This window comes from Amblyraja radiata, chromosome 34 (genome assembly GCF_010909765.2).
Source record: "Amblyraja radiata isolate CabotCenter1 chromosome 34, sAmbRad1.1.pri, whole genome shotgun sequence".
NCBI lineage: Eukaryota > Metazoa > Chordata > Chondrichthyes > Rajiformes > Rajidae > Amblyraja > Amblyraja radiata.
The window spans coordinates 8,585,852-8,613,005 of record NC_045989.1 but is presented as its reverse complement, the minus strand read 5'-3'; the positions used below and the strand labels follow the sequence as shown (position 1 = coordinate 8,613,005).

Sequence of the window (27,154 nt, the reverse complement as noted above, 5' to 3'; positions counted from 1 at the left end):
CTTATCATTCTGTCAACATCTCAGTGTACAATGAACTACAGAGTTCTATCATGGTTCAACAGGTAAATATTATTGCCTGCTTGCACACAAAGGTCCCACAAAAGGGAAAGGAGGGAGTCACCAATTAATCATCTGTGGCAATGTTGACTAAAAGCAGAATGTTGGCAGGGCATCTGTTGAACTCCTTGCACCTTTTCCAGCCTTGTACCATGAGATTTTTTTCACATGGACGTTACAAGGAGAGGGGGCCCAGTGCGTGAACGCTGGCGCGACTAGTTGCCGATGCTCTCCCTTTGAATTGTGTATTGTTGCTGTCCCTACTACTTTGTCTCATTTTGTTTATATGTTTGTAATTTGCTTGTTTTAATCTGTAAGGTGTCCTTGAGAGTCCTGAAAGGCGCCCATAAATAAAATGTATTATTATTATTGTTATTAAATAATAATAAGTAAATAAAGATATTATGGAAAATGTCTGCAAGCTTGCATAAAGAGCTGCTATTAAGGAGCAGCTTTAAAGGAGTAAAGAGTCACGAATGTACACAAAAATGCTGGAGAAACTCAGCGGGTGCAGCAGCATCTATGGAGCGAAGGAAATAGGCAACGTTTCGGGCCAAAACCCTTCTTCACCCGCTGAGTTTCTCCAGCATTTTTGTGTACCTTCGATTTTCCAGCATCTGCAGTTCCTTCTTAAACAAAGAGTCACAAATGTTTTATTGTCATTTGTCCCAGATAGAACAATGAAATTCTTACTTGCAGCAACACAACAGAATATGTAAAGGAGATGGTGAGGTTCAGGGAGGGAATTGCAGCTGAAGGTACAACCACTACCACTAGACTGATTAAAGTCAGAGATGATGAAGAGCACAGATGTAATCATGATGAAGGCACACCAGTACTTCTACTTCCTCACGTTCAAAGAGATTTGATATGTTTCTGAAAACCCAAACTTCTACAGATGCACTTTAGAAAGTAGACTCGAGAGTCTGAAAAAGACTGACATGAAACGTCACCCCTTTTTCTCCAGAGATGCTGCCTGACCTGCTGAGTAACCAGCACTTTATGTCTATCTTTGGTATAAACCAGCATTTGCAGTTCCTTCCTACATTCTTTAGAAAGTATCTTGACTAGTTGCATCATGGCCCAGTGTGGCATTTCCAATGCACAGGAAAGCAAGAGGCTGCAGAATGGTAAACACTTGTATTCCCTTTCCCATTCCCACTCTCACACTGACCGGAGATGCGACCCGGAAAACAATCGCATCTCCGGCAAGGTGAGAAACTGGAAAAAGGTTTCCCCCGACCCCCTCCCCCCGCATAAAACAAACCGGAGAACATTTACACAGACTTTTAATACACAATAAAAAAAAACAACAATACACAAATTGGCTGGAAGTGGAGCTGGAAACGCCCAGATACACAAGGCCATTGATCTGGAGACCTGATAGGTTCAAGAACGTCCATGTGCCATTTGAAAAAGAAAATTTAACTTAAGATTTTGCATAACTGGAACCTGCCTAAACCAGCAGCAAGCATGGGGTAAAAGGAGAACAGCAACATTTTGGAATCAACTCCATTTTTTTTTTTTTTTTTTTAAGAGAGTAAAAACAAGTGTGTGTTGTTATTATCAACTCTAGAAATAAAGATGTGATTAAGGATTTCAGATGCTGAACAGTGACATAATAGAGCAATGTTACAGGGACATGGGCACAGATTAGAAGTCTAAAAGTCAACTTACGGGTGAAATATGATGCCAAGGTTCCAAAAAATCTTAGAGACAAGAGTCATATAGAGTGGAAACAGGCTCTTCAGCCCAAACTGACCAACATGTCCCATCTGCCTGTGTTTGGTCCATATCCCTCTAAACCTACCCTCTATCCATGTATCTGTCTAAATGTTTCTTAAATGTCACAATACCACATCCTCCAGCAGCTGGTTCCATGTACCCGCCACCGTTTGTGTACAAATGTCACCATTCAGGCTCCTTTTAAATCTTTCCCCCTCACCTTAAACCTAAGGTTCTCAATTCTCCGACACTGGGCGAGTGACTGCGTTTACCTGATCCATTCCTCATGATTTTCTACACCTCTTGTTTCGTTCCACCGGGATGGAGACAGTGACTGGGACAAATTTCCTCAAGGTGGGAGAAGGATTGAAAAGATGGCCATGACGTTTCTTGCCACCAGAGAGCAGAAGCCAAGCTTGTCTAACTATGTCCCAGTGTAGGGGAGCAGTATCAAGGCTGCAGAGATGTATAATTCATGACAGTTCCATACTCATCATGGAAATGTCACCAAAAAAAAAGCTAGTTGGTGAAAAGCAATATGACTAAACACAGCACAGATATATATTTAAACTGATGAACGCAGGGAGAAGGCAGGAACGGGGTACTGATTGTGGATGATCAGCCATGATCAAATTGAATGGCGGTGCTGGCTCGAAGGGCCGAATGGCCTACTCGTGCACCTATTGTCTATAATGTCCAATAATTGCGACTTTCCCTGCTTTCTGAAACATACCATCTCTTCAATTCTTTATACATCTCAACCTCACCACTTCCTCAACCATTCACCCTCTTTTCTCTTTACAGGGCCTTTATGACATGCCCAATATTCTTTGAAGATCAAACAATGCCAGTGTCAAACTATTTTTACGTCGAACTGCCTGAATTATAGATGTGGGGAGTCAGTGTGGGAAGAAACTTTCTGGGCAGTACATTTTCACTCTTTATTATTGCTCTGTAGTCTTCTGTTCAAAAAGGTTTCATTTTAAAAGGGGAGTTCACTCATGACAGATATTACTGAATGTAACCCACCAAAGGCTCCAATTACTCACTCATGTCAAATCATACATTTCCAACTGCTTCATGTCACGAAAGACTTGAAGATGGCAGGAGAGGGGAGCTTGTCTCCCTTGAAATGCAGTAACTATTTCATAACCAGCGTGGCCTCAACTAAAGGGCCCGTCTATAATTCTGTGCGTCTGTTGGCGCAAACAAAGAAATATAGTTTAAACTACAGCAGGAAGTTTACTGAATTTGTCAAACTAAAGCTCTTTGTCATTAAACACATCTGAAGGTTTCCTACCTTGGAACCAAGAGTTTAGAGTGGAGAATTTCTGCCTTCAATCACTTGACCTGACATGTTATATTTTAGCTTTGAAAGCTCAAGGGTGCTTTTTTTCCAATAAAGTGCCAAAATGTGCATCACAAAGGCCATCATTTAGCAGCTCTCGACTCCCAGACAACTGGGACTGATGCAGGGTAGATAAATCGTGGTGTACAGATTAACCACTCTTGTTTAGAGTTATTTCAAGCAATTAAAATGACTGCCAGCAATCAATTAACAAGCAGATATTAATTAAACAGCGTTTGCTCCCTATCCAATAACACATTGCTGTTTAAAATTCTCATCCTTATTTCAAATCTTCCCATCTCTGACCTCCACAATTGTATAGGGGGTGGGTGCCTGGGACACGTTGCCAGGGGTGGTGGAGACAGATATGAGGGTGGGATTTAAGAAATTAGATAGACTCATGGATATGCAGAGAATGGAGAGATGTGGATCACGTACAGGCAGGAGAGATGAGTTTAACTTGACATCATGTTTGGCACAGACATTGTGTGCCCAAAGGGCTGTTCCGGCGCTGTACCATGTTCTAAGTCCACAAAACGTCAATGACGTGCCTACATCTGAACTACAGTGGAGGATAAAGGACAGGTGATCAAGAAAAATAAAAGGGGTCAAACTGGTATTGTTATTGTTGTGCAGGAAGAAGCTGCAGATGCTGGATTAAGCCGGAGATAGACACAGTGGTGGAGTAACTCACTCAGCAGGTCAGGCAGCATCTCTGGAGAAAAGAAACAGGTGAAGTTTTGGGTTGGGACACTTCCTCAGAACTTTTATGTCTTAGACAAAGGTGGGAAGGGATTGGATCGGGGGGGGGGGGGAAATAGGATGGAGTCGAGGTTTGTAGAAATTATTTCAGTGGGGCAGGAGCAGGCAGAAACAATGGGTCTGCCAGTGCAGTTCTGCTGAAGGAATTTGGGGAGAAGGTGAAAAGGGGCCACGTGGGGGCTGGGAACTGATAAGGTTGGAGGCTATGGGGGGGGGGGGGGGGGGGGGGGGAAGCAGACAGCCTTGTTTGAACAGTATTGTGGTTCATGGATAAAATGTTTGTAATTACAAAGCCAGTGTAGATAAAAAAAGATAAACGTTTTAAGAGAAGATGCACAGAGGTATCAAGTGAACATCCCCTCTAAATCGAGTTTCACTATACCTTCTCTAACCTCATGCCATCATCTCTTACACCTATATATTAATCCATACCTCAGCTAATTGACACCATTTGTCATTATTTCATACCAATTAGAATAGTAAACAATCATCTTAATTCACAGCACGTTCGGGCAACTAGAAAATGTAGGAAATCTTGACAACAGTTGACAAACCTTAGAGTTGCATCCTAACAGAATTCAATAGACAAGTGTGCTTCAGGAGTATAAAAGCTTCACTGGAAGCTCTGTGCAGCAGCTCACCACTAACCGATAAACTCCACAAATGCAGACTAAACAAAAATCAATTAGTGAAGAGCTCCGCGCTAAAAGAAAACCTAAAATGCAATTTGGTCCCTATCCAGAATTGATATTTACCAGGTGCGACTTTTTCAAGAGTTTAACACAATGCAAGAAATTGACAAAAGTACAGAGACACACACACAGCACGGCTCAAGGGGCACAACTCAATTTCTGCTGCACAGGTACATCCTTTGATCATTTCCCCACCACAATCAACCAAGATGTTCCGACCATCTATGCCGATTGTCAAAAAGTACAGACAATCCAGACCACATCCATCCTCCCAACAGCAAATCAAGAGACATCTAGCAGTCATTTTAGCCCACTCTTCATCAGAAAGAGACAAAGTGGTTGAGACAAATGTCTGGGTATGCTGACAACCAGCAGATATTCTGAAGCAATAATTGCTGGATGTAATCCCATGACAAGTTTTTAAAGTGGAAACTAATTTGTTTTTTCCTCTTTCCCAGTTCTGAGAAAGGGTTCCAGACCTAAAACGACAACTATTTTCCTTTCCACAGATGCTGCCTGATCTGCTGAACCTATTCAGCATTTTCCATCTTTAGCAGAGAGGATTAATAGTGCAATTGCAAGGAGGTGCAAGCTAACTTCACATCATCATTTGGCTGCAGAATGCTGGCAAGGCAGCAAATTCAAAGCCAGGGTGGTGAATCTGTGGAAATCACTGTGGAGGTCACGTCATTGGGTATTGTTAAAGCGGGGATTGACAGATTCCTGATTAGCATGGTGTTAGGGGTTTTGAGGAGAAGGCTGCGAGGGAAAGATAGATCAGCCATGATTGAATACCAGAGTAAGCTTGATGGGCCGAATGGCATACATTTGCTCTGATAACTTATGAAATTCGCCATAACCCTTTCCTTAAATCTCATGCAAAATAGTTGGTGCAAGTTCTGCACCAGCATAAACAGAATCAAAGAACAAATTTAACAAATCAATTCCTTCATTTCCTTTATCTTTGAGGAGAGAGGCCAGTGCAGTGACAAGTCCAAACTGAAAGCACAGCACTTCATATTCCACTTGGGTAGCCTAAACCCCAGTGGCACCACATTGAATTCAAGTAATACCCACAGCCCCTCCAACCTGACCCACTGCACACACATTTCCCCCAGAATAGAATACAAAACAAATGGAGGGGTTCGGCTTCAGTTGGCAAGCCCACGTCTAGAGCATTGTGCACATCGTCAGTCTCCTTATTTACAGAGGGGGTTTGATGCAATGGGCGCAGTTCAGATGAGATTGGCTGAAATAATAGCTGATTATAGAGGATTATTTTGTGTGAAAAACATTGGACAGGCGAGGCTCATTTCCACTGCCCTTTAGCATTGAAACAGAATCCACAGGGGGTCTTGATGGGTAGATATGGGGGGGATGTTGCCTGTACCTCGGTGCACGTGACAAGAAACAAAACTGAAACTGATAACTGCTCCTTCCAAACAATAGCTAAGGCTTATCCTCACAATAGGGACCAAGAACAACTGCATTCGAGACCAAACAGTTGATGTGTGCAAGGAAGACACATAGACCAAGACCAATAATGCACACAGCTAATTATTTAGGAAAGGAAAGAGGAAGGTGGTTATATAATTTTTTTTTTAACACAATTTATGGCAAACTTACTCAATGGAAAAATCACCAGTCAGATGATGTTTTTCTTCCAAAGTCCACAGTAATCTGGAAAAGAAAAAGAAAAAATCAAATTGAGATGTCAAAATAAAAATGACCAGAGTCCCCATAAAGACAAACTCCGAATCTGCAGATAATGGTGACGAGGGTGGGTGAAAAACAAGGAGGCTGGAGGAAAGGGATCAAAATACCTAGCCCTTTATCTCAATAGTTATGGGCAGCTGTTAATATTCAAGACCACCTCCATCGGTTTGAACAAACACGGTATTCAGAGGGAAACACAACGTGCTGGAGTAATTTAGCAGGTCTGGCAGCTTCTGTAAATTGAATGAACAGGGAATGTTTCAGCTGATGGGACTGAAGGGTCCCGATCTGAAATCGTACATACCCGTACCCTCCACAGAAGCTGAATTCCTCCAGAGCTTTGTTATTTATTCATGATTCCAGCATCTGCAGTTCCTTGCATCTCCAATGTGTAAGGAGGAACAATTAGACCCTACAGGAGAGCTGCCAACTGAAGAGTATCAACCACGCAACATTTCACGCTGACTCAGCAAGGTCACCAGCATAATGAAGGACAAGTCTCACCCCGGTCACTCCTTTTCCTCTCTCCCATCGGGCAAGAGGTACAGAAGAGTAAAAATGCACACCTCCAGATTTAGGGACAGTTTCTTCTCGGCTATTATCAGGCAACTGAACCATCCTATCACCAATTAGAGAGTGGTCCTGTGCTACTATCTACCTTATTGGAGACCCCTGGACGATCTTTAAATCGGACTGCTGGACTTTATTTTGCACTCTCAAGTACACTGGATAGCTCGATTGCAATCATGTATAATCTTTCTGTTGACCGGCTAACACGCAACAAAAAGCTTTCCACTGTACCTCGTTACACGTGACAATAAACTAAACTAGCAGGAATTCAGAAAAGTTCCTCTGCTTAACTTCCCAACAACTACAGGGAAACGAGGCCCCAAAACAAAATTGGTTTTGCAAGCAGGGGAAACTGATCCCACATTTTAATTTACTTGGGAAATCAGAGTCCAATATGTCTTCACCAATTGCCTCTGGATCAACAAAGCACATCAGAGAAACCACCTTGCAATTAAATGTTACTATGGCAGCAAGTCTCAAGAGTGTGGGATCAATTACACTGCTGCTCCAGCATTAGTGCAGGCTCCTCTCAAGAGTGCTGAAGTTTGGGGCAATCCACTCAACGGCAACAGAACTTGCTCGATTTTTAAAATGACGGAGGCTGGGTGTCAATGATAAGGACCATCCCCAATTCCAGGATATCCAGCCTCTCCCCACCTGCTCTTGTACCCACTGTGTTTGACAGACATGAGGTTTAGTGGATTTGGGGAATACAGCCATGGGAGGTTTTCCATTCACGTGATAAAACTAACATATCCAAAGGGCACCTGCTGCAACAGTGCAGCTCGAACTATCAGCCTCCCTAAACTGTGGCTTTGCACTGGAGTACTGCTCAGGTCATAGTCAGAGTGATACAGCATGGAAACAAGCCCTTCAACCCAACTTGCCCATGCCGATCAAGATGCCCCACCTACACTAGACCCACCTGCCTGTGTTTACCCCATATCCTTCCAAACCTTTCCTATCCATGTACCTGTCCAAATGTATTTTAAATGTTGTTATAGTACCTGCCTCAACTACCTCCTCAGGCAGCTTGTTCCATACACCCACCAAAGTTGCCCCTCGGGTTTCTATTAAATTGTTCCCCTCTCACCTTAAACCTATGTCCTCTGGTGCTTCATTCTGCTACTCTAGGTGAAAGGCACTGTGCATAACCCTACCTATTCCCTCATGATCATACCCATGTCTACAAGATCACCCCTCATCCTGCGAGCCAAGAAATACAGCCCTAGCATGCCCAGCCTCTCCCTTGAGCTCACTCCCTCAAATCCTGGCAACTGCCTCGTAAATCTTTCTGCACTCTTTCCAGCTTAACAACGTCATTCCTATAACGGGGTTGCGAAAACTGAACACAATACTCCAAATGCAGCCTCACCAAAGTCTTGCACAATTACAATATAATATCGTAACGTCTATATTCGATACCATGACTGATGAAGGCCAATGTACCAAAATCCTTCTTGACCACCATCTACCTGTGACTCCACTGAAGGAACTTTGTACCTGCACTCCTAGATCCCTCTGCACTACAACACTGCCATTGACTATGTCAGTCCTGCTAAAAACCTACCTAACCTAACCAAACCCAACCCCCAAGGGCATGTCACTTTATTACAAACTCCTGATGTAGAGTTTCGGCCCGAAACGTTGACAAATCCTTCCCCACCCCCAAAAGAGATGGTGCTCAACCCACCAAGTTCCTCTAGAAATTTATTTTTTGCTTTGTCAGAAGGGGAAACTAGGGAGAGGGGGAGAATACCCAATATATAAATGCGCCAAAATACATTAAAACATCAAAATGTCTTATAATACTAACTACAGTAAATAAGGTGCACACGTTTTTGCTTGTAAATGCTTATGGGCAACATTATCAATAATATGAGGCATTATCTACACACTACTATGTACAATGAGTGCGAAAGGGTCACATGGTAAGTATTATCAGTCAGTCACTAGGTGTCAATGCTGTAAACAGTGATCTGATTGTACAAGAATAAGTTTCATCCAGTGGAAGCTGCCAGTTTACTTGGCATGATACTGGATATAAGGTGCAATAAACTGAGTTCAAAACAATGGCTAAGCAAATGTCCTTGACATTCATTAATCTTTACTTCCACCCAGTGTGGCAGAACCAACCTACAAGTGATGTTACGCTTCATTTGGCGAGCCCACCTCCAGAGTACCATGTACAGCATTTGTCTCCTGCTTTAAGGAAGAAGGTTGAAGCTTTGGAAGTAATTGAGATGAGATTCATAATAAGTTTAAAGATACAGAAGCAGAGTTAGGCCATTCGGCCCATCGTCTATTTCATCTATTTTTCTCTCTTAACCCCATTCTCCAGGCTTCTCCCTTTAACCTTTGACTCCCTTACTTACCGTTACAGGTTAAGTTTGGAGATACAGCATGTCCCTTTGGCCCAGATTCCATGACGGCCATTGATAACACGTACACACTTGTTGTCTGTTATCCTACACTTTAGGGAAAATGTACAGAAGCCAATTAACCTACAAACCTGCATATCTATGGAATGTGGGAGGATACTCGACCACCTGGAGAAAACTTAAGGCAGTCACAAAACAATGCACAAGCTCTGCTGGGACAGCACCCATAGTAAGGATCATATCTTTCCCCAATCTGTAACATTGGCCATCAGGGTAATTGAAGGCCAATTTTTCAGACTGGGAAACGATACACAATGATATTTCCCCCTCCCATCCCCACCTCAAGGCTGAGAAGTAGCACTTCTGTTGTTTTTGATATACATCAGAACTAGATTTAAAAGGGCAGAATCATTGAAGTTTGCAGATACACAAACTCTGTAGTGTTGCAAACTGAGGCGAGGATGATAAAACTCTGAGGACTAGGTTGGACGTGGGATATTGATGAGCTGCAAGAGAGGTGATGTATTTTGGTGGGAAGAATGAGGAAAGACTGTGCACTTTCTGCCACAATTTAAATATGGCAAGGACGGGAAACAGGAAAGGCACAAAGTGCTGGAGTAACTCAGCTGGTCAGGCAGCATATCTGGAGATCTTCTGTAGACTGAGTGTCCCGATGTGAAACATCACCTCTGCATGTTCGCTAGAAAAGCTGGCTGACCCGTTGAGTTCCTCCAGCACTGTCTCTTTTTTGTAAACCAACATCTGCAATTCCTTCTGTCAAGGCAAGAAACAAGGAGACCTGCACTTAGCCCCTTGAAGTCGCAGCTAATCTCCCACCTTGGCTCCCTTCCCACATCCAACCCAGGCATGCAAATAGTGCTTCAGACAGCAATACCGTTGACATCCAAGTGAGCCTCTGCAAACCGTGCCCAAAGTCACAAGAAACTGCTTTGGAATTTTTTACATTTATAATTTTAAACTGTGATTAAAATTATTAGTATGTCACCGATTACAAGTTTAGGAGCTGGAGGAATAAATATATATTTTTCTATTTCCAGAACTTCAATTGTTACCACAAGCGCCGCATCCAAACATCTCTTCTCCAACAAGGATGATCAGCTGTCACTAACGGTACAATAAAATGATGAGATAAGGCTGTTTATCCAGTTTGAGCACCAGTTCTCCACAGCATCCATTTACATAGTCCCTGCAACATGACACTGTCGATTCTGCAAGTATATAAATACTGGCTCTAGATGTTCTCTGGGTTTTTCTGAACTTAGAGTTGAACAAGCACTTTCCCCTCATTTAAACAGAGCAGTAAATAAAACTCATCTGTTTGAGGCAAGTCAGTTTTCAAGGTGATAACTATCCCTAAAAAGGAAGATAGACACAAAAAGCTGGAGTAACTCAGCTGGTCAGGCCACATCTCTGGAGAAAAGGAATGGGTGACATTTTGGGTCGAGACCTTTCTGCAGACCTCACATCTTAACCCAATACATCACCCATTGCTATTCTCCGGAGATGCTGCCTGACCCGCTGAGTTACTCCAGCTTTTTGTGTCTATCTCCCGTTTAAGTCAGCATCTGCAGTTCCTTCCTATACATCCCTAAAAAGGACCAGTTACTGCGAGATATGCACTGGAAAGGCCAACACATTTTTAGTACATAGACACAATGTGCTGAAGTAACTCAGCGGGTCAGGCAGCATCTCTGGAGAATAGTAGTGGGTGACATATCGGGTTAAGATGCGAGGTCTGAAGAAGGGTCTCGACCCAAAATGTCACCCATTCCTTTTCTCCAGTGATGCTGCCTGACCCGCTGAGTTACTCCAGCTTTTTGTGTCTATCTTCATTTTTAGGGATAGTTATCACCTTGAAAACTGACTTGCATCATTAATCATCGCCTCAAACAGATGTTTCAGGTCGGGACCCTTCTTCAGACACCAGCATCTGCAGTTCCATCCTACACATTTTAAGTAAATCTTCATTTATTGAGCTCAAAGAATGGCAGAGTAATTACAAGATTTCCTTACATCTGCACTTTTCTTTTGCAAAGACAAACAGAGTTCCTTCTGCCCCGCACCAAACATTGCACTTGTACAGCTGCTCAAGGAAGAATGCCCTAGTAGTTTTAGTGAGGCACATTCCACTTCTGAAGTTCTGTGCTGATTCAGACTGCTCTTGAAATGGACAGTTCTGCACTAAAACGTCAAAGCTGCAAAAATGTATTTAAAAAAAGAGGAAGCAGCCTACGAGGACAGAAGCAGGACATTCAGTGCAATGAGTCCATATCAACTCTTACCCTCCACACTTACCTCCCTAACACAGCTTCATCACACCCCATCTGCGTACCCCACTAATCTTTTGTTCCTACCAGGGTGCTTATTCAACCTTTAATGTGGCAATTAGTCACCAAGTACCGAGTTGTACATTCAACCACGAGGAGTAAATAGTGTCCTCCTGATTTTATTGGACTTATTAGGGACATCTCATATTTCACAGCTCTGGCTCTGGTCACATGCATGTTTTATTTGTCTAATATACCAAATATTTCATCAACGTCCCCCACATCTCTCCCACACCAAGAAAGATTGGTTTATACTCACTGGAGTAAGAATAAGCAAACAAGCTTCTAACATGGATTGAGGATGGATGGTGTATGAGAGTTTTGTCTGCTTGATATCCACGTGTCAGTATCATCACTCTCATAGATTCTCTGCCTCAGAAGGCGGTGGAGGCAGGTTCTCTGGATACTTTCAAGAGAGAGCTAGATTAGGGCTCTTAAAGATAGCGGAGTCAGGGGATATGGGCAGAAGGCAGGAACGGGGGCACTGATTGGGGATGATCAGCCATGACCACATTGAATGGCGTTGCTGGCTCGAAGGGCCGGATGGCCTGCTCCTGCACCTATTGTCTATTATCACTCAGGCAAAAGTAAAATACAGTACATTCCTTTTAAGGAAATCCCTTCAAGCTAATACTACAATATATTAAGATTATGCTAGGTGCTACACTCAGTTCCGAAATGTCTACTTGCATATATTACACTGCTTCCCCTTTGAAAAATAAAACCCATGCATCCAAGTAATATTCATACTCCCGAAGTTAAAGAGTATTCAATGTGACCAATTATAAATTCAATCGATCTTCTTGTAGATATAAAATGTTGGGGACAAACTCTGTTGGTGGACCAAAGTAACCACCTCTCCATGTACATCTTGTGGCACATATGGTTAAGAATCCTGCTCTCCAATTAATGCAGTAACAATCATTTTCATAACTGTAAACACATTGTACTGTTTGCTCTATATCATCATCTTAGTTTCACCTATACGAGGTGCAATATAAGCACGAGGTGTTTGGTTTGATTGTATTCATAAGTAGCAATATCCAATTTAATTGGATAGCACCCAAACGAAAAGCTTGCCACTGTACCTCAGTACACTTGGCAATAATAATCCTGAACCTAATTTACTGCAACGTTACAGTGCTTTCTGATCACTTTGCACACAGGATGGTGAGGGGAGGGAGTGCACGGCCTCGACGATGGAGAAGGGCTTGCTGGTGACCCTGCAACAACCTGCGGCCCCGCTGGACCGGGCGCCGATCCGTGAGGCCAAGTAGATGGATGGGACGCGGCCTGCAGCGGTGGAGGACACCGCGGATACGCTTGGCCAGACCACCCCTGCAACGCTGCCAGGACAAGACCTTCATGGTCAGGGCACTTACAACAGGAACTTGGAAAAAGGCACCAAACTGGCGACTCAGATACTGACTCTGTACTAATGCTATACACTTATATGGTATCTGAGATGCTTGTATAATATGTATCTAATTGCTTACTTAGTGAACTGTGTACAAAAATGAATTTCACTGTACCTCAGCACATTTGTTAATTGGGAATTTGCTTTTAAATAAAATTATCTGATCAGACCTTCCTTGTCAATGTCGACCAAAGCTACAATCCTGGATGCATTATTGAAAAATTGTACAATAATCTAACAATGAACTACACAGGTCATGGGTGATAGGAACCCCATGGATCCACTTCAATGTGTCCCAAATGGTTTGCCTAACTTGAAGTTCCAAGGGCCAAATTTCTGTTGTCTTACTGATCAAAAAAGATAAAGATATTTTATTTAATAGATCAAGACTCCATTGCATCAACAGTTTGCGAGATGTGCAAATTGCCAAATCCATTAATTTCAAGCATGCAAAATATGGTTTACAAGATATGGTTTACACCGAGTGTGAAAGATACATCATCTAGATGCGCTGGGACGCATCCTCAGTGATGTGACCTGGGGTCATCGGGTGTTTCGGGTCTCACAACATCAGACACCCTCGCCCAGGCGACCCAGGCGGGGTTGATCAGGCTACGACTTGCGGCCCAGCAGCAACCGCCCACGGATCAGCCCTCTTAATCCAAAGCCACCTAGTGGCTTTCTCTGCGGCTTGAATGGCCCTCTACTTTGCCAGCCCCGTAATGCCCAACTGGTTGAGGACTTAGCAGAGTTGAGCGACCTGCAAAGCCTCTACAGCCCACCTCTATGGGCTCAAGAATCCCATAAAGATAAGCAGTTTAAACAACAGGAACAATTTGTACAGTTCAGGTCCTGGAGCATCAATAGGGTTCAAAGTCAGATGACGTTTCCTCAGGCTCGAGTTTTGAGTCTATGGGAGAAACAAGGCACATAGAACAGGGCAGCACAAGAACAGTCCTTTTGGCCCACAATATCTGTGCCGAACATGATGCCAAGACTATCACTTATCGACCTGAATAACACCCATATCCTTCTTTTCCTTACATATCCACTTGCCTTTCCAAATGAATTTATAGTATCCGCCTCCACCACCACTCATGGCAGCACATTCCAGGCACATACTACCCTCACACACACGGCAGGTTTTGCGGACGAACATCTTATAGGAAGCACTTTTCAGAGGACAACACTAGGAAGTCAGCTTATAACATGCAGTAGTGTTCCTGTGGTCGACTACCCATCAATATAGCTGTCCTGCCACGGCACACTCCCCAATTGTGAATTGTAGTAAGCGCAGAGATGGTCTCTTTGCTCTTTCACACTGGATGTGCCCGAGTTACCTTTCAAACGCTGCAGTGAGACCATTTTCAACTTGTTCGCACCACTTCTCCAAGCACCTAGTGTTACTTCCCCTGTGTCACTGCCCACTATGTCACCGTCCTGGATGGATGTTGCTGATCCAGTGGCTGCACCTCTCATTCGGATCAGGTTGTGCAGAACACATGCTGCATATACTATACTCTGCACATTCTTGGGCCTCTGCTCCATTGTCTTGAGCAAGCATCTAAATCTGTTTGCCAAGATGCCAAAATAATTTTCTACTACCCTCCTGGCCCTTGACAGCCTGTAATTGAAGATCCTCTGTTCCCTAGTTAGATTCCTCTGTGGATATGGCTTCATAATCCAGGGCCGTAGTGCAAAGGCTTCGTCAGCAACCATCGCATATGGGATGTCCGGGCTGTCTTCTCCTGACAGAGGTTCTGGATCAGGCATGCATGCTGTTCCACCTTCCATTTTCTTTCCAAGCCAGGTTTCTTTACAAATCCGGCCATCACCAACACTTCCAGGTGTGCCCACATCCACATACAGGAAGTTGTAGTTATAATCAACCACCGTCATGAGTACAATTGAGTGGAATTTCTTGTAATTGAAATAATTTGAGCCACCTCCGGGTGGTTTACGAATTGCCACAGCTTGCCATCCAAAGCCCCACATGTGTGAGCAAAGTTCCACCTGTTTTCAAACCCCAGTGCAACTCTCTTCCACGCATCTGGTGTACTGGGGCATTCCATCACTTCAGCTGAATAAAATTGGATGATCGCCTCACAGGTTTCTCGGACAATACCACAGATGCTGTTGGTGGCGACAAGAAAGTTGTAAGACAGACTTTTATAAGAATCGCCTGAGGCCAAGTAGCGGAGGGTGATTGCTATGCGCAACCCTGGTTCCAGTGCCTTTCTCATTACAGTGTCAGTCTTCTTCAGCAGAGGTCCCAAATTATTCTTTAACTCATTAAAGAGCTCGGGTGAAATTCTGACAAAGTTTTTGAATGCACTTTTATCCTCTTCGCACAGCACATTAAGCAGTTGCTCATATTGTCCAAATTGAGGTCTCCGTTGAAACATGGGCTTAACCCAGTGAAACTTCCTCTTAATTCTCTTTTTAATTAATCTCACCCTTCTGCCTTCACGCAAGCGTTTTCGATGCACATGTTGCGCTAATGCATACAGCGCGCCAATGAAAATAACAACCAGCCTGTACTCGAACCAACTTTGTATAGGCATGTCTGCAAATGAACCAATTCTACGAACGGAGAATATTTATATAGTGTGTGAAAAAAAGTGAAATCATTTGTGCCACGTGATTAACTACACTACAGTCCACGATGTTCATTCACGATTAACGGGAAAGATCGGGAGACGGACAAGTCACTCGCACAAATGACAGAATTGCCGAGTACCGTGGGAACTCTTTATCTACCCCCCGTTATATCGTGCGGAACTCGTGCTGGACCACGACCACTTCACTCTTGTGACATCTTGCGTCAGGTCGCACCGTGAGAACCGGCCATCAGTGTGAAGAAATTATAGCTTCCTTGAACTGTAAATGAGCTCCCAGAAAAATCTTTCCCACAGTGCAAGATTAACACGCCAGGTTGCATCTAATACTCACGGACCAGCTGGGAGAGTTTGGTGAGAGTGGCAAGTCAACTGTGTAACTCAAAACCATTAACAATAAAAAGGAGTTTGTCGTGTTTATCCTCGAACCGAAATGGGCTCTGAAAAATATGTTCAGTTTCTTTAATCTGTACAAGTCTATCTCAAAACGCAATCGTAAATGTTGCTGTGCGAGCTCAGCCCAAAAACCACTTGATTCACTAATCCCACTGAATTACCCACCTCACATGCATGGCCACCAAAATATCAATTTATATCCGTTTGATCTCGCTGAATGACACGCTAAAAGTTACACAGCAGATGAGAAAAGACATTTCATTGTAGTTTATTCTTCCAGCACTGCAAGGATAAGCCACACACTCCAATATTTCTGTGATATAAAGAATCGTGGATGCCTAAAAGTGGCAGCATCTTGCCTTGTAGTAGGTCAGACAGGTTAAAAGCACTGCATCTAACCCAGTTCAGCATTCCAGTACAACATCAGGGAAGTCCTGCATCGTCTGAGATGATAAACTCGGTTTCCTGGAGACCTAATTTTGTTCGAATGAGGAACGCAAAGAGTTTGGAAAAAAAAGGGGGGGGGGGGGGGGTGGGAGAAGTGCTTTGAAGATTAAGATTAAGGGGCAGCTCGGAAGCACAGCGGTAGACTGCTGCCTTCAGCACTAGAGACCCTGGTTTAATCCAGACTACGGGTGCTGTCTATATGGAGTTTGCACGTTCTCCCCGTGATCACGTGGGTTTTCCTCGGGTGTTCCGGTTTCCTCATATGCTCCAAAGACATATGGGTTTGTAGGTTAATTGGCTTTGATAAAGATTGTAAATTGTACCTATTGTGCAGGGTAGTGCTAGTGTACAGGGATCGCTGGTCGGCACGGACTGAGTGGACCGAAGGGCCCGTATCCGTGCGGTATCTCTGAACTAAACTGAGGCGAGATTAAGCACTCTACTCTCTAGAATATGGAAGGGGCTGTCAATGACACAGCATTCAAATGTAGCTTAATTGAATTCAGATGCCGGGATGATATTTCCCTGTGGCTGGTGTCTAGAACCAGGGGGTCACAGTTACAAAATAAAGGCTCCACATTCACGACTGAGATAGAGAATTATTTTTCATCAAAGGGTAATGAATCTTTGGAATATTTAGGCTAAAAGGCAATGGAGACTTGATGCCAAACTTACTAAATCCACCGATCAACAGATAATGGATATTAAGAATTGGATGATACGGGATTAGTGCAGGAAAGTGATGCTGATGTACAAGATCAGGTATGAAGATGTGGTCTTTTTATTCTTAAGAATAAAGTAACACAAGTTCTCTTCATGACCAACTCAAAAACTCCACCCCCCAAAACTGACAGGAACTGATCAGCTTGAAGAAGGGCCCTGATCCAAAATGTCACATGTCCATTTCCTCTACAGATGCTGCCTGACCAGTTGCGTTCCTCCAGCACTGTTTTGCTCAAGATTCCATAATCCGCAGCGTTGCCAGCAGAGTGTCACACATTAATATCCAATCTTACCAGTAGCAAAACAACAGTTTCTCAAAACAGCAAGCATTGTACCTCATAAGCAATTCAATGAATACAAAGCAGTCCAACAGGCCATCCATCATGCACCATAAAAAATTCAAAATCTTCATGTTCCAGTTCAAGCATTTAACAGAAATGTTATAACCTATTTCTAGATAAAGTGCTTGCAGCAATTTACCCTGGGAAAGACACTCAAACATAAAACACACACACACACACACACAACCCTGGCCTTATCCTCACACAAAACCATCAGCACTGCCACTCGATGTTCCCTTCCTAAAGGATCAAGGTACCACACTTGGTAGTTATGGGCGAAACTATGGGCATTCGCATGGGCCACAGCTATGCCTGCCTCTTTGTACGGTAGGTCGAACAATAGTTTCACGGTCCAGACGTACACTGGCCCTATCCTTGAACTCTATCTCTGCTACATTGACGACTGCATTGGTGCTACTTCCTGCACCCATGCAGAACTCACTGACTTCTTCAACTTCTCCATCCTGAACTCAAATTTACCTGCACCATCTCCGACATCTTCCTACCATTTCTAGATCTCCCCGTCTCCATCACAGGAGACAGACTATTGACTGACCTATTAAAAACCCAGTGACTACAATAGCTATCTAGACTACACTTCTTCCCACCCTGCTTCCTGTAAAGACTCCCAATTCCTGCGTCTATGCCACATCTGCGCCCAGGATGAGGTTTTCCATACTAGATCATCGGAGATGTCCTAATTCTTTAGGGAACGTAGGATCCCCTCTTCCATTATACATTAGGCTCTCACTAGGGTTTCCTCGATAACCCGCAACTCTGCTCTTGTTCCCCCTCCCCCCATTCGTACAAGGACAGAGTCCCCCTTGTCCTCATCTTCCACCCCATCAGCCGTCGCATACAGCATATAATCCTCCAACATTTTTGCTACCATCGGGACCCCATTACTGGCCACATCTTCCCATCTCCACCCCTGTTTTCCACATAGACAGTTCCCTCCGCAACTCCCTGATCAACTCGTCCCTTCCTACCCAAACCCAGGTACTTTCCCCTGCAACTGCAGGAGATGCAACACCTGTCCCTTTACCTCCCCCCTCGACTCTATCCAAGGACCCCAACAGTCTTTCCAGGTGAGGCAGAGGTTCACTTGCACCTCCTCCAACCTCATCTACTGTATCCACTGTTCCAGGTGCCAACTCCTGTATATCGGTGAGACCAAGCGCAGGCTCAGCGATCGTTTCGCTGAACACCTCCGCTCAGCCTGCCTAAACCTACCTGATCTCCCAGTTGCTCAGCACTTTAACTCCCCCTCCCATTCCCAATCTGACCCTTGTGGCATGAGCCTCCCCCATTGTCAGAGTAAGGTCCAGTGCAAATTGGAGGAACAGCACTTCATATTTCGCTTGGGTAACTTACACCCCAGCGGTACGAACATTGACTTCTCTAATTTCATATAGTCCATGCTTTCGCTCTCTATCCATCCCCTCCCCTCACCAGTCTTACTGTCTCAGACTACATTCTATATCTGCCCCGCCCACTCCACTGACATCAGTCTGAAGAAAGGTCTCGACCCGAAACATCACCCATTCCTTCTCTCCAGAGATGCTGCCTGTCCTGCTGAGTTACTCCAGCATTTTGTGTCTACCTTCGATTTAAACCAGCAACTGCAGTTCTTTCCTGCACAAGATACCACTTTGCTTCAGTTTATTTTAGTTTGTAATGATACAGCATGGAAAGAGGCCCTTCACCCCACCGGGTCAACATCAGCCATCGGTCATCTGCTCACACTAGTGCCATGTTATCCCACTTTCTCATCTGCTCTCTACACACAGAGAGCAATTTACATAAGCCAATTAATCTGTAAACCCGCTTGTCTTTGGGATGTGGGAGGAAACCGGACCATCCAGAGGAAACCCACACGATCACAGGGAGAACATGCAAACTCCACACAGATAGCTTCTGAGGTCAGGTTCAAACACAGGTCACTGGTGCTGTGAGGCAGCAGTTCTACCCGCTGCACCACTAGTTCAGTTAAAAGAAACAAGCTATATTAAAATAAGCATGCAAAACAAAGCTTTTCACTGTACCTCAGTACATGTGAAAATAATAAACACAAGCCAACTAGGCTGTGACCTTCATGAACTTTTAAGAATTAAATCTTAATGCCTATATTTAATGATTACACACTGCTTGTGAAACATAGAAAGTACAGCGTAGGAATATGGATAAGTTGGGAAAGTAGTGATATGGATCGCCTACAGGCAGATGAATTTAGTTTAACTTGGCAATATGCGCCAAACATGATGCCAAGCTAAGCTAATCTTATCTGCCTGTACACAACCACATCCCTCTATTCTCAACTTATCTATATTCAAACCTAAAAAGCCACTATCGCATCTGCCTCGACCACCACCCTGGCAGGGCGTTCCAGGCACCCTCCACTCCCTGCATTATAAGAGCAAAACTTGCCCTGCATATCTATCTATTATTATATAAAACTCTGTGGCTGCCGCCTGCCGTCCAGCTGCCTTTCTGCCTTTCGATTCGTTCCATCGTGTGATGTCACAATGCCCAATACTCGCAGATGTCCAATCGGAATGGCTCCATTTACATGTACGGCTGTCGGCTGCATTTCTTCCTTTGATTCCTTGCCACGCCGAATCCAGACGCACAATCGCCGACATCTTTTCCATTTCGGTAGAGATTTCACTTTTCTTTCTAAGTATCCGCTCCTCATTACATTTCGTCGTGTTTAAGTACACCTTTTTAATCAAATCCTTCTCCCCCCCCCCCCCCCACCCCCCAATATTTCAAAAATAAACTGGCTTCTCACCCATAGAAACAGCCATTTCGGTAGACATTTCACTTTTCATTCCAACTATCCACTCCTCATTAGATTTCGTTATGTTTATGTCCACATTTTTCATTAAATCCTTCCCCCCCACTCACTCATTTTGTCGCCTCCTGCTGGCCAGCGACCATAACGGTTGCTGGCGCCCGCATCTCGCCTCAAAGACGCCATTTAAAACCAGCCGCACTGCTCATTCCTGAGCCGCTTGAGTTGGAGGACCACGTCTCCCGTGGAGGCTACGGGTAGGGAACGGCTGCGTTGGGGGAGCAGACCCAACGGGTCTGCCCTTGGTCTAGTCTCCTTTAAACTTTGCCTACGTAAAAAATACATGCAGTCCTGTCCCTATCCTTACAAAACCATCAGTAATGTTACTCAATGTTCACAAAGCTCAGTTAACATTATTAGTGATTTGATTATAATTCAACCTCAATATGGCATCTTTAGCATCAATTTCACCGGGCCATGAAGCAAAAGCTGGTATCTAACCATGTATCATCGAGATGGCCAACAGTTTGAACAGACCGTTTTAAAGAGGAGATAAATGAAAGGAGACGGATTTAGTGACTGAACACCAGAGCTCAGTCATGGTTGGTGTTGCCACCAGGGAGGGAGTAATAAGGGGCCAAAGCTGGAGGAATGGAAAGTCAGAAGGCTTTGAAATCAGATAGATTTCCCCATTTAAAAAATCATTTAATACAAAATCCACTGTTCCCAAGTAAACCAAGTTCCACAACCTAGTGGAAGTGATTCTTGATTAGTACGGGTGTCAGGGGCTTCGGGAAAAAGGCTGGAGAATGGGGTTGAGGGAAAGGTAAATCAGCCGCAATTGAATGGCGGAGTAGACTTAATGGGCCGAAGGGCCCAAGTCTGGTCCTGTAACTTATGAACAGCGATTTGGTTCAAATCAACGAAGAGCGTTTAGTACAGATCTCCACACATGGGAGGTGAAAGAGCAAAAACGAGTAATGGCCCCAGGCACATATTCACGGTAACAGACATTAAATTATCACAATAGATTAGGGTTGGAGAAAACTGCTTTGACAATTCTAAATAGAAAACTTTCAATGGCTCAGTTTGGCCCAGTGGTTCCCAACCCAAGATGCATTTGAAAGGCAAGAGCATCTGTGTGGATTGAATTTTGTTAGAAGATTCATCAATGGTGAAACAGCTCGGTACACGCGCCATTCATGGAACAGCCCAATTTCTTAAAAGCAGCAGCTCATTGCATCATCAAGCAGCAATGTGGGTCGGGAGAGAATTGGCTAGTGTGAAAAGTGGTGATTTCATTTGTAAGGACTGGAATCACCAATCTAGATTGTGTACACATGGACAGTTTGTTAGAAGATAGACACAAAATGCTGGAGCAGGTCAGGTCAGGCAGCATCTCTGGAGAAAAGGAATATGTGGCATTTCGGGTCAAGACCCTTCTTCAGAGTGAGAGATAGTTTGTTCGGCCCAGGAAGGTTGAGAGAAGGGGGCACTTGATTTGGCAAGTCACTAGGTTAGTTATCAGGATTTGACCAATGTAGAGAAATCTTATACAACTGCCATGAAATTAGGTTGTGCAGGATGGTTCAAGAGCCAGATTGTTGATGGGAAGAAGCTATTCTTGATCCTGGAGGCAACTGTCTCTCAGCCCCCATGCCTTCTTCCCAATAGCAACAGTGAGATGAGGGCGTGGCTATGGTGGTATGGGTCTTTGATGACATTAGTTGCATTCTTGTGGTACATCTTCTGTGCTATATCACTATGACTCACTTTTATATCAACTGGGACTTCGAGAGTGTTGCCACAGAATGAAGGATGGTGAATTATGTTGCTCTGCCTGTCCTGGGGGCAACATGATTTGTTGAGCTCGGGAGCAAGTTTCACATATTTGCTTAGTTCCAGCACAGGTAACTCAGTGGGCCAGCCGGTTCAGGCGAGCCATCCACAAAGCACATGATACCTATTCACAACAGGGTGGCGCAGCAGTAGAGTTGCTGCCTTACAGCGCCAGAGACCTAGGTTCAATCCTGACAACAGGTGCTGTCTGTACATCGTATGTACGTTCTCCCTGTGACCGTGTGGGTTTTCCCCAAGATGTTCCGGTTTCCTCCCACACTTGAAGGACGTGCGGGTTGGTAGGTAAAATGGCTTCAGTAAACATTTGTAAATTGCCCCAAGTGTGTAGAATAGTGCAAGTGTATGGGGATCGCTGGTCGACGCCTTCGGTGGGCCGAAGGCCCTGTTTCCGCGACGTATCTCTAAGCTAAACTAAACTTCAATTTACAAACAAATACAAACAAATACCATTGCTTATAGAAATCAGAGCATTGCAACAGCATAGATGGCCATTTGGCCCAGCAAAACCAAACTGGCTCCTTGCTGAGCAAACAAAAGCAGCATTGGGAATAATCACTAGATCAGGCAACATTTGTGGAGAAACAGTTAACATTTCAGGAGTTTTCAGTATGTTATTTCAATTTCCAACGTACAGTTGTTTTATTGTTCTTCAATCATGTCATAAGGTCATAAGGAATGGGAGTAGAATTAGGCCATAAAGCCCATCAAGTCCACTCCGCCATTCAATCGCGGCTGATCCTCCTCTCATTCTTCTGAACTCCAGTGAGTACAGGCCCAATGCCGACAAACGCTCATCGTAGGTTAACCTACTCATTCCTGGGATCATTCTTGTAAACCTCCTCTGGACCCTCTCCACAGCCAGCAAATCCTTCCTCAGATATAGTTCCCAAAATTGCTCACAATATTTCAAAGGCGGCCTTGCCAATCTTTCCAGTCAGTTCTTCCTAGTTTTGTGCCTCTGCAATTGTTTTTAATTGCAATTCCTATTTCAGTTAGTTAGTGCTATCAATTTAGTCCCACCATCCTCAGGTCTCAGAGCAGTCACACAAAGATAACACACACCACATAGCATCTATTTCCCCTTCACTTTAAACATGGGGATTAAAGTCAAAGAGAGACTAACACGTTCTGCTTTAGGAGGAAGAATATGCAATATATAGTTATCACTGCTGCTGCTGTTGGACTTCCGTCAAAGTTCATTCATCACAGTTTTAATTGCCATAAGCGAGCACTTAAGGCCATGCTGGTGAGTAAATTTTATAAACTGGCTCAACATGTTTGCTCCTTCCCCAAGGTCAAACAGAAGCAACAAGACCAATAAAAAAAAAAAATACCCCTCCTTTAATTTAACAAGGTTGTTAATGCGTGAGAAAAACTGAGAGTGAAATTTACTCACGTTGAAACAAAAAACTACTTTTTTTTTTTAAACCAATTTGATTTTGCCAGTAGCCAGATAGACAAAATTCATTATCCAAAGTATACAAGTTCTATATGTTATGTCCCTGGCAAGCAAATAATTATTTCAGCCCCAGAATAAAAGGATGTACCTTTAGAAAGGAGATGGAGGAATTTCTTCAGTCAGAAGGTGGTAAATTTGTGCAATTCATTGCCGCAGATGGTTGTGGAGGCCAATCAATGGATATTTTTACGATGGAGATTTACAGATTCTTGATTAGTAGGGGGGGTGTCAGGGGTTATGGGGAGGAGAATGAGGTTAAGAGAGAAGGATAGATCAGCCATGATTGAAAGGCAGAGAAGACTTGATGGGCCAAATGGCCTAATTCTACTCCCAGAGGAGCAGAAATTGAGCCTTATGGAGCAAAAAGCCAAATGGAGGAGATTTAAGAGTCGAGCGATTGTTGTGAATAATAGTAGATCTTCTTGCAAAGAGTTGCCACGTCCCAGCACCATCTTGCAATATGGTTAGATCACTAAATGAATAAATTGGATGGGAAGCAAACATTAACCTCCATCTACTACCAAGATAATTGAATCACTCGGCGATGGCCTTGGTTTTAAATAAGCTCTTTGGAGGACTATCAAACAAAGCCTCCTGCATTCACACACATCAGGCTGACAGTAGACTATCAGATGAACCAACATCTGCGGGCTGTGCTATTTCTCCAGCACCAGAGTCCAATGGCCAGATGTGCTCCACTCTGTAGGGTTACCCTGGACCTAGCTGTTGCTTTCCATCTGCTGCCACAATCCCATTGAACAAAACAAAGCACACATGGAAACATCTAACAAAAAAAAACATTCCAAAATGCTTCAGAAACTGCTTCCCAAGTGTTACGGTGGATGCATTAAAAAGCCGCAGAATAGGTATAGACGACCAGCTTCAAAATGTCCTTAAATTCTGCCTTAAAGAGCGATACTTCAGAAAACTCTGATCCTTAATGCCTTGCGAAGAGAAGGTGTGAAACATACTACACAAAAACAAGCATCATTCACAATCAGGATGAAGCAGCTTCAACTAAATACTTGCAAAGCATCTTCACTGTAAAATCTACTTGAAGGTTGGGATGTTGCAAGAAACCATCCAGGTTGTCAATCTGGCTGGATGAAGATTTTACACGAATGTTGTGGGGTTTTTTTTTGCAGCCTGTCTTTTGAATTGTTGTAATTGATGTATAATTTGTTTGTGTGTGTTTGTCTGAGTCGACGTGACTGTGATGCTGCTGCGAGCAAGATTTTCATTGTAGTTGCACCTCCATGAACTTGCACGCATGACAATAAACTTGAACTTCAAGTCTCAATTTCAAACAAGCTTTGACCTTCCATTCTGAAACTTGATGCTGGATTGTAACAGCAACAGTGTAGGGCATCAAATTTCCAAGACAGCCCCTCCTGAACGGTGGCTCAAGGCTTGTTTGGAGTCGCGACTTCAGAGCAAATGACACCTCAGCTGCATAACACAAGGAGAGGGGGAGAGATGGGGGGGGGGGGGGGGCAGAGAGAGAGTGAGAGATAGAGAGAGCGTGAGAGAGAGAGCGAGAGCGAGAGTGAGAATGAGAGAAAGAGAATCTCCAGAGATCCCAACAACTGTGAGAGCACTGAAGCTAATTTGAAGTACTCCACATAAAGAGGGGAGAGGAACAATGGTACCAGACAACAAAGACAGACATAAAATGCTGGAGTAACTCAGCAGGTCAGACAGGATCTCTGGAGAAAAGGAATAGGTGACTTTTCAGGTTGAAACCCTTCTTCGGACCCGCTGAGTTACTCCAGCATTTTGTCTATCTTCGGTGTAAACCAGCATCTGCAGTTCCTCGCTACACAGTACCAGACAACATTCCAAATGTGGCACTGAATGCTTGCGCTCCAGAACAGCTGTAGCGCCCGCCAAATTGTTACAGTGCAGCCAGGACACTGGCATCGACCCAACAACGCAAAAAAACTACCCAGTTACATTCTGCTCACAAAGTGCAAGTCGACCCCAATCCAGCTAATTACTGACCAGACGACTCAGTCATCAAACCGCAGGAGGTCCTCGGTACCAACCATGTTCAGCTGTCTCGCTGTTGGCCTCCCTTTCATCACAAGGTCAGACGTGGGCACATTCGCCGAGGATTACATAATTTTCAATTCTATTTACATCTCTGCAGCACACTAGAACAATGCAGACCGTGCCTGCACACAGCCAGACCCACACCACACCCAGTCATGGGAGGGCAACACGTGGCCAATAACTTATGCCTCAGAAATGATCATCTCCAAGTGAGGAACCCAACCACTTCCCCATGATATTCAAGGGCATTCTCTTCATCTTCAACGTCCTCGTGTGTGAAGAGGAGAGGAGGAAGCCCACTAACCAGCAGTGAACTAAACTAGCCAGATAAACACGTGTGATGAGTGTTTGATGACTCTGGACTTGTACTTGCTGGAGTTTGGAAGGACAGTGGGGGACCTCATTGAACTTTGCTGAATAGAGAAATGCCAGGATAGAGTGGATGAGGAGAGGATGTTCCTACGAGTGGGAGAGTCCAGAACCAAGGGGCACAGCCTCCGAATAAAAGGACGTATCTTTTGATAGGAAATGAGGAGGGATTTTTTTAGTCCGAGGATGGTGAATCTGTGGAATCCGTTGATTAGCTGAATGGCCTTATGGGGCTCTCCAACTGTACGAGTTCATTCAAGAGCTCTCCAGAGTTAAAAAGAAAAATTCAAACTCGTGGAAGCACGTAGAATGTACGTAGCGGGTACGTAGGAGCTCGGGACGTCTCTTAGCAGCTTGTAACGTTAACGGCAGGTACTCTGAAACCGCGGTTAGCTCGGGAAGACTCGTGGAGATTTTTCAACATGTTGAAAAACTTGTTGAAAAATGTCCACGACAGCCCCGAGTACCCATGAGCTGCCATTATCGTAAATCTCCGAGTTCGAATCAGGGCAAACTCAGGAGAAATCTTGAATGAACTCGTACAATGGGACAGGGCCATAATTCTGCTGCTAAGACTTATGAAATACTGAGCTACAACAGCAGGTCAGAGGCATATTAGCTGTGACAAGTCACTCCCATCCCAACACAAAAGCTACTCCATCATCTGGAAGGCAGGTGTGTGATGGAATCTTCTCCACTTGTCTGCACCAGTACAACTCCAGCAATACCCAGGAAGTTCAACACCAAGATGAATGATATGACTGACAGTCCAGACTCCATCTAACATGTTGTCCAACACCAGCGCACCATGTGCTGTGGTTATTTGCCTCGGTACTCTGACAGCATCTTCCAAACAACACTTTGGCTTGGAAATGCAACCACTGTGCTTTTATCAATAATGGTCTAGTTTACTTTGTCATGTGTTCCGAGATCCAGTGGGAAAAACTTTTGTTCCGTGCTAACTAGGAGATAAAAAAGTTTCATAATGATAATACAAATCATGGCATGGAAACTGGCCGTTCAGCCTGACCAAGGTACCCAATCTCAGCTAGTCCTGTTTGCCTGCATTTGGCCCATAT

General features: G+C 44.1%; 1 protein-coding gene across 8 annotated transcripts in view; it reads right to left on the bottom strand.

Annotated features, from left to right (window-relative positions):
- The window catches only part of akap13 (A-kinase anchoring protein 13), a 394,804-nt gene that overhangs the window by 351,610 nt on the left and 16,040 nt on the right, over positions 1-27,154 (bottom strand). For 7 of the 8 annotated variants that reach the window (XM_033050598.1, XM_033050601.1, XM_033050602.1 and 4 more), the window contains exon 2: positions 6,211-6,264. The exons of the other annotated variant lie outside the window; for it this stretch is intronic. The gene's annotated coding sequence lies outside the window, so the exon portion shown is untranslated. The remainder of the gene's footprint in view (positions 1-6,210; positions 6,265-27,154) is intronic. 8 annotated transcript variants of the gene reach the window in all.